Source organism: Puma concolor, chromosome D4 (genome assembly GCF_028749965.1).
Source record: "Puma concolor isolate L17-30 chromosome D4, mPumCon1.1.hap2, whole genome shotgun sequence".
Lineage (NCBI taxonomy): Eukaryota > Metazoa > Chordata > Mammalia > Carnivora > Felidae > Puma > Puma concolor.
The window spans coordinates 85,527,729-85,541,753 of record NC_141679.1 but is presented as its reverse complement, the minus strand read 5'-3'; the positions used below and the strand labels follow the sequence as shown (position 1 = coordinate 85,541,753).

At 40.5% G+C, this 14,025-nt stretch overlaps 1 protein-coding gene across 3 annotated transcripts in view; it reads right to left on the bottom strand.

Moving 5' to 3' along the window:
- Positions 1–14,025, bottom strand: part of PBX3 (PBX homeobox 3) — a 222,155-nt gene that overhangs the window by 7,210 nt on the left and 200,920 nt on the right. The gene's annotated exons all lie outside the window — the stretch shown is intronic.

The window sequence follows — 14,025 nt, the reverse complement described above, 5'->3', positions numbered from 1 at the left end:
AAAAGGATGGGAGCGCTGTTCACTGAAAGGATTCAGTGGGTATACACCAGTTAGTATATGAACGATCAGTACCCCCAAAGTAGCTGAAAAAATGAAAGGCAACATTTGTTAAGCTAGGTAAATAATAAATACTTGTGAAGGAATGACTTATTCTTTTTGGCTCTGGAACGATTTTGGCAGTTGGACAGTAGAATCATGTTTGGTCTGCTGAAAAGAGTAACATCAATTAATAATGGATGAAAAATCCCTTTGTCTCCAGTCTTAGAAGGCACTGTGTATCTGCCAAGATGGCTGCTCAGGCACCGCCAGTTAACACACGAGAAGGTCACAACTTGAAAATTCAAGTAATTCCAATAAGGTCAAATGCAAATACGGGGGAGCGGCGCTGATTTCATCAGGTGGAATATACTTCTTTCTTTGGCAAAGTACTTATGATGTCAGCCCATGCAAGTGGAAGAGATTTCCAAAGATGAACTTGGCAACAGGAAGATTTCATCACATTTCACTGACAGCAAAACTTTGGCCCGAGACTCATTGCTCATAGTTACATGACGTGTTCAGGCACCTGTAGCTGAGCTATGTAAAGAAACTAAAACCCACACAGCAGTTTATAAAAAGGTACCCACCTGCTATATAAAAGGTTCTGACCTCCCTTTTCTCAAAGTAACAGTTTAAAAATACTCTTCATTAACTTCTTAATAATCTGTCAAAGGGGCATGTTGCTGTAGTATTAGGCTGGGTGGGTCACTGTTTTATTCTGAACAGCTATTCAGGGGCCCTGAGGAAAAATAAGGAGCGGCAAGAGCCCTCCAACCCAATTTACACCAGTGGGCATGCTTACTGACCATCTCTGCCAAGTCTTTAATTGCTTTGGAAATAGAACTCTCATTCTTCAACCTGTGGCACTCATCCTTCCAGAAGAAGCCAGAGAACTCTGGCAAGGAAGCCACGGGAGGAAGACAATGCTGGCCTTGCTGCTGCCCACATGCTGTTGCATACTGGGGAATCACCGTGTGCACATATACAAAGGCAGGCGCACTTACTGAGGACCCATGCGGCAACTGTGAGCATAGGTTCAGCAGACAGAAACAAGCCAAAACTCATCGGGAAGTGAATATGTGACAGATCGGGACTTCCTAGCTGTTTCTGTTCCACTATTATCCCTCCCATGCCTTAAGGACTGTATGTATCACTTCCTTCCTTCAGAGCAAATAGTACTAGTTGTAACTGTCATTCAATGACTCTCTCCTATGTGCCAAGCATTACGCAGAGCCCTCTGAATACATTTTCTCATTCAATCTTAATAATCTCAGGGCTAGGAGGCCAACTGAGGTGGCTACACAGGCATAACACATGCCCCAAATCCCATGGCCTTTTCTCTTTCCTTGTTTGCTCTTTCAGCAGTATCTGACACACCAGGGTGTGTGTGCGTGTGTGTGTGCGCGCGCGCGCGCGCATGCATGTGTGTGCATGCGCGCGTGTGTCTTCCCTAAAACTCAGTTCTTGGCCCTCTTCTCTCTTCTCCTTGAGCTATCTTATCCATATTAATGATTTCAATCACTGCCTCTGTGTGATGACTCCCAGATTTCCATCTCTATCCCTAACTTCTATAAAGAATTTCAGTTCTTGATATTTTAAGGACATTTACATATAAAATGTTCTGCCACAGCCTCCAGCTCAAAAGGTCTAAAATGGAATTCATGTATTTTCTTTTTCCTTCTCTGTTTTCTCTGTTTTCCTTCTCTGTTTTCCCTTTGTGTTCAGGGCATCTCCATCTCTTGAAATGTGGTACTTCCTACCTTACAAAGTCCCTGATTCCACCACTGGACGATTCTAATGAATATACAGTTCTGTATTCGGAACCAAGATCTGGTTCCCTCTCGCTTCCAATCACTGGCCTTAAATGGTCCAACACCCAGACGGTCACAATATTAAGGTTCTCAAACAGCCTTGAGCGACTGAACCCCACTAGGTCACTGGCCTTCTCTGCCCTCCCTTCTTTGAGCTCTGAGTACTTGCAGCAGGAACACACGATCATTGCATAGGATGTGGTGGTGGGAGGAAGAGCCAGGGGAGTGCACAGGTGAGAAGGCAGTGGAGGCCTGGGCCAGGTAGAGCAGTAGTTAGCGAGAGGGCAGCTATCATGGGGGAGGAACTGGCAGAATTTGCCCACGGGCCAGCTGTAGAGGTCAAGGGGAGAGGAAAAAGCCAGAGATGATGTCAATGTGGGGCCCAGGCCTCCAGGAACATGGAGACAGATGCTCTGGGAAGGATTCCTGCACCAGAAGTCAGCCTCAGTGACTATTAGGACCCATTCCCATTATATGACTCTAAAAACAAAAGTTTTGACTCAAGATTGAAAAAAGCAGCATAAAGGGATCCGCTCTGATTATGCCGGTCAAAGTAAGTCCTCTTAGACCCTACCTCATGTTTCACAAGCACATTCTCAGCTCAGGAGGCAGACCTACAGAGCTGGTTTGCAAAAAGCTCCTTCAACATATAATATCACACTAGTTTATCTGAATAAGACTGGCAGGCCTTCGAAAGAGTTAAATATTGAATGTTATCTATCTATGGTGCAAAGGGAGATAGTCCTGGTTGAGAGGGAATTCGGCATTTCTTAAGTATAATTAATGAAAATTCCCCAACTCTGAATTTAGCAACAAAGGCCCATCTTAGAATTCTCCTCTTCTAAACAATTCTCTGCTGGATTCCGTACTTTGTAGTTAATATTACCTTGACAATCAGAGAAGCTATAATGCATTAATGAAACCTAGCCTGGAAAATCAGATTACAGCTTTATTAACAGTTTCATAATTGAGGAATCTGGGTACCACTGAAGGTCTCATCTCTAGCTATGCAAGAATCCTGTGTTTATGCATACCCCTGGACCAATCAAACAACAGTCATCACTAATAAAGGTTTATTTAATTCTCACAGTAAAATTTTAATATCACCAGCAGCCTGGGGAAGCTTTAGCAAGTGGATTTGCTTGACATCAGATCGTTTCTATTCTGCTAGTCCCAATACTTCTTAATCTTTAATATCAAGGCAATTAAAATTAATGGCCACTCATCCGAAGCTACTGTGGGCAGTGTTTCCTTGACATCAATTGTTTGATGGGATTACCTAGAGGTTAAACTAACAAGCAAGGTTTAATTGGAAGCAATGAAAGAAGCAGTGATCATACGTTATGTTTAACCTGCATAACCACATCTAAATGAATATCTAAAAATGTTAAACTATTTCTCAAATTAAAATATGCACGTCACATTCTGATATCACAGATTTGGGTATTGCAGCAAGCAGCTATTAAGCCCATACTGCTGCAACTAAGATCAGTTTAATTAATGCAGAAATCGACACCTAAGTTCAGGAATTTCTTTCACCTTTTAAAAACCAATGGATACAATTAGTTGCAAAAGAATCTCCACCCTCACCCTGTAAGAAGCACTAAAAGCTACAGATCACATGTGTCCTTTCTACACGGTGCTCACAGTGGAGGCAGGCTATACACACGGGACGCTAAGTGGAGCCGGGCTTGCTCCATCTCGGAACTGGAATGGTCTGTACGTTGGCCCCAGAATAGAAACACAGGCAGGAAACACAGGCAGGTGGAGAGAAAGGGGATGCACTGTCCCGTACTTCTCTTTTGAGCCATGTATTGAGGATTCATGACTCTGCACTGTGCAGAGGGCGAAGGGCCAGGCAAGATTTTAAGATCAATTAAAAATGAGAATTAAAAAAGAGAGAAAGAGAATAAACATACAAGTACTTTCCTCCTTCTGTTCATGTTCATTGCTTTCAGCTCCCAGGCCATGAGTCTCTGGCAATTGGGGAAGTGAACAGTGAACATCTTGCAGGCTGCTGGTTTTCAGGAGCCCTTCTGCAAGGTCAAGACATGGCCAGAAAAGCTTCTGGTCTCGCCCATTTACTAGCCATGCGTTCGCCTAACTCCATCCAGCAGCAGACTGCCAATCGCTTTTAACAAGTCAAATGTTTTTATATGCGGAATCTAAAAAAAGACAAACTCATAGAATAGTTGGGTATATTAATGATTTGGCCCATGGTAATTAGCTGAAGACTGTTAGTTAGCAATGGCTAGCACCCATGTGTCGCCAGTGAAGGAACAAGAGATCCAGACTAGACAAATTGCCCAAAACCACACAGCAAAGTGTGACAGATCCAGATCCAGATTTCAACACCACTTTTCCCCAATTGATTTTTCCCCATCAATTTTTTCCTTTTTTATATCAATTGAGATATTTACTGAGTATCTCTTATGGTCAATACTTTCAATACTATCCTACGTGTCATGAGGAGATAAAAGAATAAATAAACATGTACCTGTACCTGCCTAGAATTTGCAATCTGATTATAAAACAATGCTAGACACACAAAACAATTAGCGAAAATTGCAGGACGGTGATGATCCACACACCCGGGGTAACAGTACAGATTCTAAGTGCAGCAGGGATCTGAGGAAGAGAAGTCCCAGCAGGTCTGGGAAATCAGAGACTTCCAAGGTAAGGTAGAACCTGAACTGGACCTCAGCCTCAGTTCCGCTCAAGAGCATTTTTACTGAGACTCCTATTTCAGAGGAGCAAAACTCTAGAAGCTCTGTTGACACAAACAAGCCAAAAATTTCAGCTGCTACCTCCCTCTTCGTACTAACTTAACTCTCTTTTCCCCTCTCAACCTCTAAACCCCTCTGTTGTGGTGAGACAGGAAGGAGCAACTGTTCTAAAGGAAAGGAGGAAAGGAGATCCAAGGAGTGTTTCTGGAAGATGTGCCATCTGAGTGGAGGCCTAACAAGAGAGGAACATTCCCCCTGGGGAGAATGAAGGCACAGAGAGAGCAGGGGAAGGCATGGGTACCAGGATGGGCACCAGTTACGACATGTGAAGGACCAGCAGGCTCTGGCTAAGGAACAGGACAGGGGAGAGTGTTCTAGGCAAGGGAAAGCCTGAAGAGGCACCCTCACACCTCCCCTCTGCAAGGCTGCACTGAGTGGAGAAGTGGAAGGAAGACAAAGGCAGAGCCTTCTAGGAAGTATACTGGGGGGTGGGGTCAGGGGGGGCCACCTGAGGCCAGCCAGGTAAGGCAGCCTTCTCAGACAGGTGCCTGTCCTGTGTCAGTGGACTGCACGCTTTTTACTGGAATAGTCCCTAAAGAAATTTTGAATAATCAGGTACCCACTCACACATATTTTGTCCTTTGCACATTTTTTAAGTTGGCATCTACTATTTTTCATTATAAGTTTATAGTTATAAACAATGTTATTTCAGTATGTCATAAATGTTGACATTTTAAAATAAAACTGTAACACAATTCTTTAAAATGTATCCAACCGAATTTAAATAGCAAAGCAATTTGATACCCAGTATCCATTTTAAAAATACATAAACTTGCTTTTCTTTAACAGTCAAAAATTTTGCATCCCGTTTTGTCCTTAGAAGTGTATTTCCATTACATTTTCCTCCCATATTATCCTAATGCAATATACTTTTATGCTCTACAAAAGAAATGCATGGAAATTGAAAATTTTACACTGTTTTTATTTCCTGTAATTATAAGGCTCTCCATGTTTCATACATCTTTCTGGATTAAGCTATCATTACAATTAGTCTAAAACTGATCAAAGCAATACAGACTTATTTTAATAAAAGTACTTACTTTGACCATCAAAAGTAACTTTTAAAAAAATCATTCATGTACTTCTTAATCAGAGGGGTGCAGGGTTATAAAGGGCTGGTAGAAGGGGGTTTGGTCATCAAACTTTCACACAACCCTTTGGTGGCACCGGGGAGGGTCTCACACTTTGGGGCAATGGGCCATCATATAAGGTGGGAGGATTCCTTTCACAAAGTGGAAAAATGGCAAGTGATAAAGCAGAGGAAGGAAAAAACCCACACGTCGCTTCCACAACAGCCGCTTTCTGAGGCTCACGGATTTCAGGCAAGAATATATACATACATGTGGAAAGCTGGCCGGGGAAAACCTTACAACTGCGCCCTAGTAACCTCTGGAAAATCTTTGGCTACTTTGTGGACCACGTATACCCTAGTTTGAGACTGTTGCCTTAAGTAAACAGGCTAACTCTGGTTACAGTTTAACTTCTTTGTGTGAGTACTTGGTGGAAGTCCCCTCACCGGCTGTGCCTAGGAAAGACCTCTGGCTATAAAATCGGGGCTCATTCAGGCAACTGTTGCTATGTGTCTCTATGACCTTTTGCAGCTCTACAAAGAACAAATTTGTCAGCTCCAGGAAATAAAAAACATTTTTTAAAGTTTATATATATATATATTCATTCATTCATTCATTCATTCATTCATTTCTTTATTTAGAGGGAGGAGAGACAGCGCATGCACATGCATTGGGAAGGGGCAGAGACAGAGAGAGAGATAGAATCCCAAGCAGGCTCTGGTCTGTCAGCACAGAGTCCGATGCAGGGCTGGATCTCACCAACCATGAGATCATGACTCGAGCCGAAATCAAGAGTCGGATACTTAACCGACTGAGCCACTCAGGTGTCCCGGAAGTCAAAAACATTCAGATTAAAGAAATAAAGCTAGGTAGATAGATATGCTTTACTTATTATGTAGCATAACCATTCTGGAGAGTAAGCCATCACTATGCATATACCCTTTGCATCAGCATTACTAAGAAGTTATCTTAGTAGGGCCTGTCTACTAAGAAGTTATCTTGAGGAAATATTTAGAGATACATGTGCAAAGTGATTCACGGCAGTCTTGCTTATGCTAGTAAAAAATAGATTAATTTATAGCACATCTGTGTATTGGAATATGATCATTGATTAAAAATCATGTTAAGGAAGAATATTTAGCGACACAGGGAAATATTCACAATATATTATAAAGAGAAGGAAAGGGCATTTTTTTTTTCGTTTCACACAGCATGAGATTTTTTGGGGGTAAAAATATTCACAGATATACAGAGGTATGTGTGTGCACACACACACACAAACAGGAAAAAAGTACAAGGACCCACATACCAACCAATATGTGATTATCTTTTAGAGTGGATTTATAAGCGGGGCACCTGGGTGGCTCAGTCAGTTAAGCGTCCGACTTCGGCTCGGGTCATTATCTCGCGGTCCATGAGTTCAAGCCCCACTTCGGGCTCTGTGCTGACAGCTCAGAGCCTGGAGCCTGTTTCGGATTCTGTGTCTCCCTCTCTCTGCCCCTCCCCCGTTCATGCTCTGTCTCTCTCTGTCTCAAAAATAAATAAACGTTAAAAAAATTTTTTTTAAATGTTTACAGTGGATTTATAAGCAATTTCTATGTGTTTTTCTGTGTTTTTTTCCAATATTATCCAAATTGATTTCAGATAGGCAGGTATTGGTTATTTTTTTTTTAGTTAGAAAAATATTTTACAATGAAAAAAGGGAACCAATCTGCTTCTTAAAAATATCAGTTAGAAGTCATTTAACAATCACTAAGAGTGCACATACTGGGCCCTGTGTTGGCCCACACAACTACAGGAGGCAACAACAATTCCATTCCTGTGATCTATCTGGAGGACAAGCTTGGAGCTTGGCAGGTCCAAGGATTCTTGAAATAATTAAAATCAGACACTTTGTAAATTTCACGCCATTAAAATTTCCCAGACTGCTTTGAAAACTCCATGTTCAAATTATAAAGCTAAACCACCTACAAAGTCTCTATAGTCACTGCAAGCCAGTTTATTAATTAGCATTAACTGTATCTTACATTTCACATTCTATCACTACATTTATTATTTTAAAAACAATGTTAAATAAAAGAGAAAAATTATTACTTCAAGACTGAATCTGCAGGAAGCAGGAATGGAGAACTTTAGAGTTCATCTTTAGTTTTGCTTCCGTGCATCAAATACGTTAGGGAGAGGATCGGCACTTGTTTGGAAAAGTAGCAGCTGACGCTAAAACATCATTACCGAAACTAGGAAACTGAAAATTTATGAAGCACAAATCTTAGAAAAATTTGCCATTGTGTTTCCCCTGTTTACTTGTGATGCATACTTTATGTTCTGTGCCTAATTAAATGCAACAGATTATGAAATGTTGAAATGCCAAGTCTTGTATAATGGAACATGTAGCATATTTACATGGTAAACAATCTTACCTCTAATAAATAGTTTTTCCCTAATCAATATGTTTTCATCCCCATTATGTGATTCAGTGTGAAATGAGGGATGGAAGCCAGATAACTGTTCAATTTTTAAAGTGAATGGTGTTAATAAGCTAAATCTCATTCCACTCCTCTCCTTCCCAGGGGTACACAGTCAAGTTTATGTAAGGGCAGAAAGGCTGGACACACTGTAGATAACCATATGTGTGCATTCCCTTGAGAACCCAGAGGGCAGCTGCAGCAAGGGCTTGACAGCCAGACAGACCTGTGTGTGCAGCCCAGCGTTGTGATTTCCTAGCCGTTGTTGGCTTTGTCGTGCCATCTAAGGTCCTCCTCTCCTAGTCTGCAAGATGGGATAACAATACCTACTCCTCAGCGGGCTGCGCGAAAATTAAATGAGAGAACGTGTTAAAATACACAGGACTGTGCCCGGGATGTACTAGGCACCCAGTAAATGTTATCTTTCCCTTTTCTTAAACAAGCAACAGGAGCAACAACAACAAAAGCTTCTGCTGGCTTTGCTTGCTTCCTGAGGTCACTGAGGTCAGGTCACCCTCTTCACATGAGCGTTGGATGCTGGGAGAGCGGGTCCAGGCTCCCAGTGCTGGGGGAGGGAGGGTACTGGCAACAGGGAAGAGGCAGCAGCGAGAGAAGGGAAAAGGGGGTGTTCCCCTGGATAATGGAGCATAATCAACTTCCTACTAGAGGTGGGTAACACCCAGACCGAGGGCTACAAGCTGCCACACACCTCCGGGCGGCCATTGTGCACAAACAGCGGACAGTACAACCTCTGTCTCCTCGCCTCTCCTCCCTCCTGTCCCATCGTAACCACTTGCAAGACAAAGCACCGGACCTAGAATTTGTGGAAACCTGGTTTTGGATCCTACTGGCACCTCTGTTTATGACAGCAGCCATTAAGGAGAGCTCATTATTACATGCATTATCTCATTTGGCCCTCTCAAAGACCCAGTTTTACTGATTTAAAAACTGAGGTCACAAAGTGTATGTAACTTGCCTGAGGTCACACAGTCTTTCTTGTTCTTTTTCCACTGTCTTATCTAATAAGACCGGTCTTTTCTTAGTGCTCTTCATGAATTGTTTATTCCATTTTACTTCTTTTCCACTGGCTAGGGCTACAAGAGTATATTCTACCTTGTCAGGGCAAAGTATTCTGGCTCCTTTACGGTTCAAAAGTGGTTGAGCCCAAAAATCCAAACCATTTTTTTTTCTTTTTAGAAAGTAAGTTCCAAATTCCTAACAACGGACTTGAAAACCAACTTTTGAAACACAACCTACTTCTGATGGGAGAAGTGAACAAATAGAAATTCAGTTTCCAGAGGATTTGAAATAATTTAAAACAGACTCACTTGTCAAGTACTGTATTTTTTTTTTTTATTTGAGGCTGTGAAAAATTTTTATTGCCATAATGTACTGACACCCTTACAGTTTGGCTTTGCCCTTTCTACTCTATGCATGATAGACTGATAACTGCTCATGACATTCACAAAGAGGCTCATGTGCAAAAGTATATAAAACGTCAGCCTCGCGGCCACAGTACACAGAGAACAGACGACACCGTTCATCTCCCTAAAACATGTGCTGCAGGGTGGCTCTAAATTACCACGGAAGATGTTTCAGTTAAAGATTTTTTTTTCTTTAAAATTACTTCTCTCATTAAAAAAATAAAAATAAAAATGTGTTAGGTGTACAACTGAATAGATTCTATGGAAAGCCTGACAGATTTTGAAGCACTGACATCACGAGGGCGGAAGTCCCCCCTGCCAGCTGCACTTAAAGGTAGGGCCATCTACCGGGCAACACATCAGCATCCCAGATCAAAACTCGAGAGCACTTCTTAATAATGAACCAGACTTTTTGTCCGGGTAAGTTTCATGTAACAGAAAACATCAAAATTTATTTATTGAGTGTCCTATGTAAAGAAGCCCTACAGTTAAGTCTTTTATTTCATGGAAACCCTTATTTAGTCATTTATTTGACCACCACTCCCTACTAAATACACACCCTAGTTTCCCTTTCTTTCTAAAGATCTAGATTATTCATTGGATTTATTGAAAATGGTAATACCTATCCTCAAAAACCTTTCAACATACCTAATTAGTTCTCACTGACAATGAATCACATGCATTTTTAGAATAAAGAATACACCAAGGATAGGTCTAGTCAGAGACTAGGAATTTAGACACAACCCTACTCACCCTGGCGCCTCTTTGGCTGTCTCCTTTGTGGAGCCTATGAAAACCTAGGGGCTGGAGGCTGCTAGCACACTACTAGCTCGCCAAAGGCTGGACTTTCTTCTGGAACCTTGACAAGGCTTTGTATGCACCACATATCAAGTAGGAAAACTCTGGTCGAATGGGTGGCAAATTGGCATTTATTGAGCACTCGTGATATACCAAGCCCTGTACTAGGCATTCTACATATAGGATCTCACTTAGCCCTCAAGCCTCTGAAGAGATTATTACCATCTTAAATTTACGGTTCAAACAACGGAGACTTCAGGTTAGATAATTTGCGCATGGTCACAGCACTACTTAATAGTGGGGGAGTGGAATATGAGTGGCTTTTCTGCATCTTTCTACACGGAATGTACAGCCAGTTGGGAGTTCGAGTGCCAATTTCTCAAACACAGTGGACATGAAAGGATGGCACCACTTCTCAAATAGAACATAAATAACAAAACTTAGCTTTGGTAAAGAATCTGGTGTACCTATAGGGCAATGGTCTAAATATCAAACTTTAGAAAGTCAAGGAGAAAACAAAACAAAACTAGTCACACTACTTTAAAACTTCTCTCCCTTGATCTTTGATCCAGTCACCTGATAAGATCCCAGTGGGGGTGACCCAATTAGTTCTTTTACCCTCTTCTACTCAAGTCACAAGTCCAGGCTGTTGGCTAACTCTGCCAATAATTCTACCTTTTGGCTCATCACTGGCCAGATCATTCATTCCACACACATAGCAAGAGTGCCTGGCAGACACTGTGTTCCCCCAAAGCAGTCCCTGACCATCACCTTTGACCTCCCAAATCCAGGCTTACCCTCACCGTCATTCGGTTCAGAACCGTATGTCCTCTTGTAATAACAACAGGTGTAACATTCATACGGGGCTTCTTAAGTGCCAAACACTATTCTAACCACACAATATATATTAACTCATTAAATCTGCGTAACAATCCAATGAGGCAAGTTCTATTATTTCCCCTATTTTATGTATATGAAAACTGAGACACAAAGAATTTTGAAAGAAAGAAAAGGAAGGAAGGAAGGAAGGAAGGAAGGAAGGAAGGAAGGAGGGAGGAAGATAGATTTTAGTTCAGGTCATGATCCCAGGGTAGTGGGATCGAGCCCTGTTTCAGGCTCCACTCTGATCATGAAGCCTGCTCAAAGATTCTTTCTCTCTCCCCCTCTGCTCCTCTTCCCTGCTAGCACATGCTTTCTTTTACTCTCTCTCTAAAATAAAGACGACGGAAGGAAGGAAGGAAGGAAGGAAGGAAGGAAGGAAGGAAGGAAGGAAGGGAGGAAGAAAGGAAGGAAGGAAAGAAGGAAGGAAGGGAGGAAGGAAGGAAGGAAGGAAGGAAGGAAGGAAGGAAGGGAGGAAAGAAGGAAGGAAGGGAGGAAGGAAGGGAGGAAAGAAGGAAGGAAGGAAGGAAGGAAGGAAGGAAGGAAGAAAAAAGGTAGTACATAGAGTTGGTTCAGAATGAATATCTGAAAAGAACATGTATGTTAAGAAACATTACAAAGAATGTCTAAGTCACGTTAATTGTCTTTGGGGAGTAGGACTAAGAGTTTGAGGGAGAAGGGAGACTTTTGAAAGAAACAACTTTTGGGTTTGTTGAGCTCTACTGTACGGTTTTTAAGAATTTTTATTAATTTCTGCACTTATCTTCACTATTTCCTTCCTTCCACTTTTTTTGGTTTAATTTAGTGTCTTTTAATACCTTGAGATAGATCCTTAACTTACTGATTTTCAGCCTCCCCACTTTATATACATACATAAAACATACACACCTTATGTATAATTAATATATATAATTATATATTATAAATAATATATACAAGTATACATTAAATAATATTACATATATAATACCTATGCTATATATAAAAAACATATACCTAAAGCTATACATTTCCTTTTAAGCATGGGTTTAGCCATATCCCATGAATTTTGAAAGGAGCATTTTCATTATCATCCAGTTAAAATATTTTGCAATTTTCACTGTGGTCTCATTAGCCCATGAGAATATTAAGAAACATATTGCCTTATTTTCAAACATGAGAATTTCTAGTTATATTTTTGTTATTGAGTTGTAGTTTAATTCCACTGTACTCAGAAAACAAACTCTGTTTTCAATTATTTAAAATTTATTGAGAGGTGCTTGATGGCCCAGAATACATTAACTTTCAAAATGTTCTGCAAGAGCTTAAAAAGAACACGTATTCTGTAGTATTAGGTTGTTTGCTAATCACGGTGTTCAAATCTTCCGTATCTGTGCTACTCAAGGTGCGGGTCTAGAACCATCGGCATGAGCATCATTTGGGAGCTGCAAATTATCAGGCCCCATTATAGACTTCAAATTAGAACTGCCAGGAATAAGGCCCAGGTATCTGTATTCCAACAAGCTCTCCAGATTGTAACAGAAAAATCTACAATGATTATGGATTTATCTACTTTTCTTTGAAATTTTTAAAGTTTTTGCTCTATGTTTTTTGAGTTTCTGCTATTTGGTACACACAAATACAGAACTTTTGGGTCAATATTATTTAGTGCCTCTCTTTATCCCTAGTAAAACTTTTTGCCTTACTGTGTTCTTTATCTGATATTAACAAAGAAACACCAATTTTCTTTTGGTTATAATGTTTACATGTTATATCTGTCCCCATACTGTTATTTTCATTCTATGTCCTTATGTTTTAGATGTGTCTCTTAAAGAATACATATAATTAGGTTTCATTTTTATGTCTTACCTGACAATATTTGCCTATTAGAGTACTCAGCTCATTTGAACTTAATGGAATTACTGGTATATTTGGGAATAAACCTATCATCTTACTAAGTGCTTCCTATTTGTCCCACTTAGGACGCTTCCCCCCACCTCCCACCCTTCTTGCTTCTTTTAGATTGCTTCTTTTCTTTCTTCTTCCCTTCCCTTCCCTTTCTTTCTTTCTTAGAGAGAGAGAGAGAGAGAGAGAGAGAGAGGCAGAGGGGGAGGGGGAGAATCTTAATCAGGCTCTCTCTGGAGCATGGAGCCTGATGCTCAATCTCACAACATGAGATCATGACCTGAGATGAAGTCAAGAGTTGGACACTTAACCAACTGAGCCACCCAGGCACCCCTAGATTACTTATTTTAAAAAATTATTCCATGTTTCCTTCTTTATAAGTTTGGAAGTTATATATTCTTTAAGTATTCTTTAAGTGACTATCCTAGAGATTACACATTCATGACTATCAAAGTCTGATACTTTTACAGTAAGTGGTACCTTTATTACCTTTTATGCAAGAGTATTAGAACACTTATCCTCCTCTCATTAAATTATGAGGCATTACTGTTGTATATTTTAATTCCATGCATATTATAAGCTAAAAGGACATTATTATAATTATTTTAAACAATCAATATTCATTTAGATTCACACACACATTTTTACCCTTTGCTTTTCTGCTACTTCCTGCATCTCCCACCCACCATCTGGTATCTTTTTTTACTTCTTCATGAAGAGTATTTTTTGTACTTCCTTTTGTGAGAAATGGTACAAATTCTCTCAAAAAAATTTTTTTTTACTAAAAACGTCTTTATTTCAACTCCATGATCAAAGGACACTTTTGGCAGATACAGAATGCTAGACTGACATTTAATTTAGTTTATCTA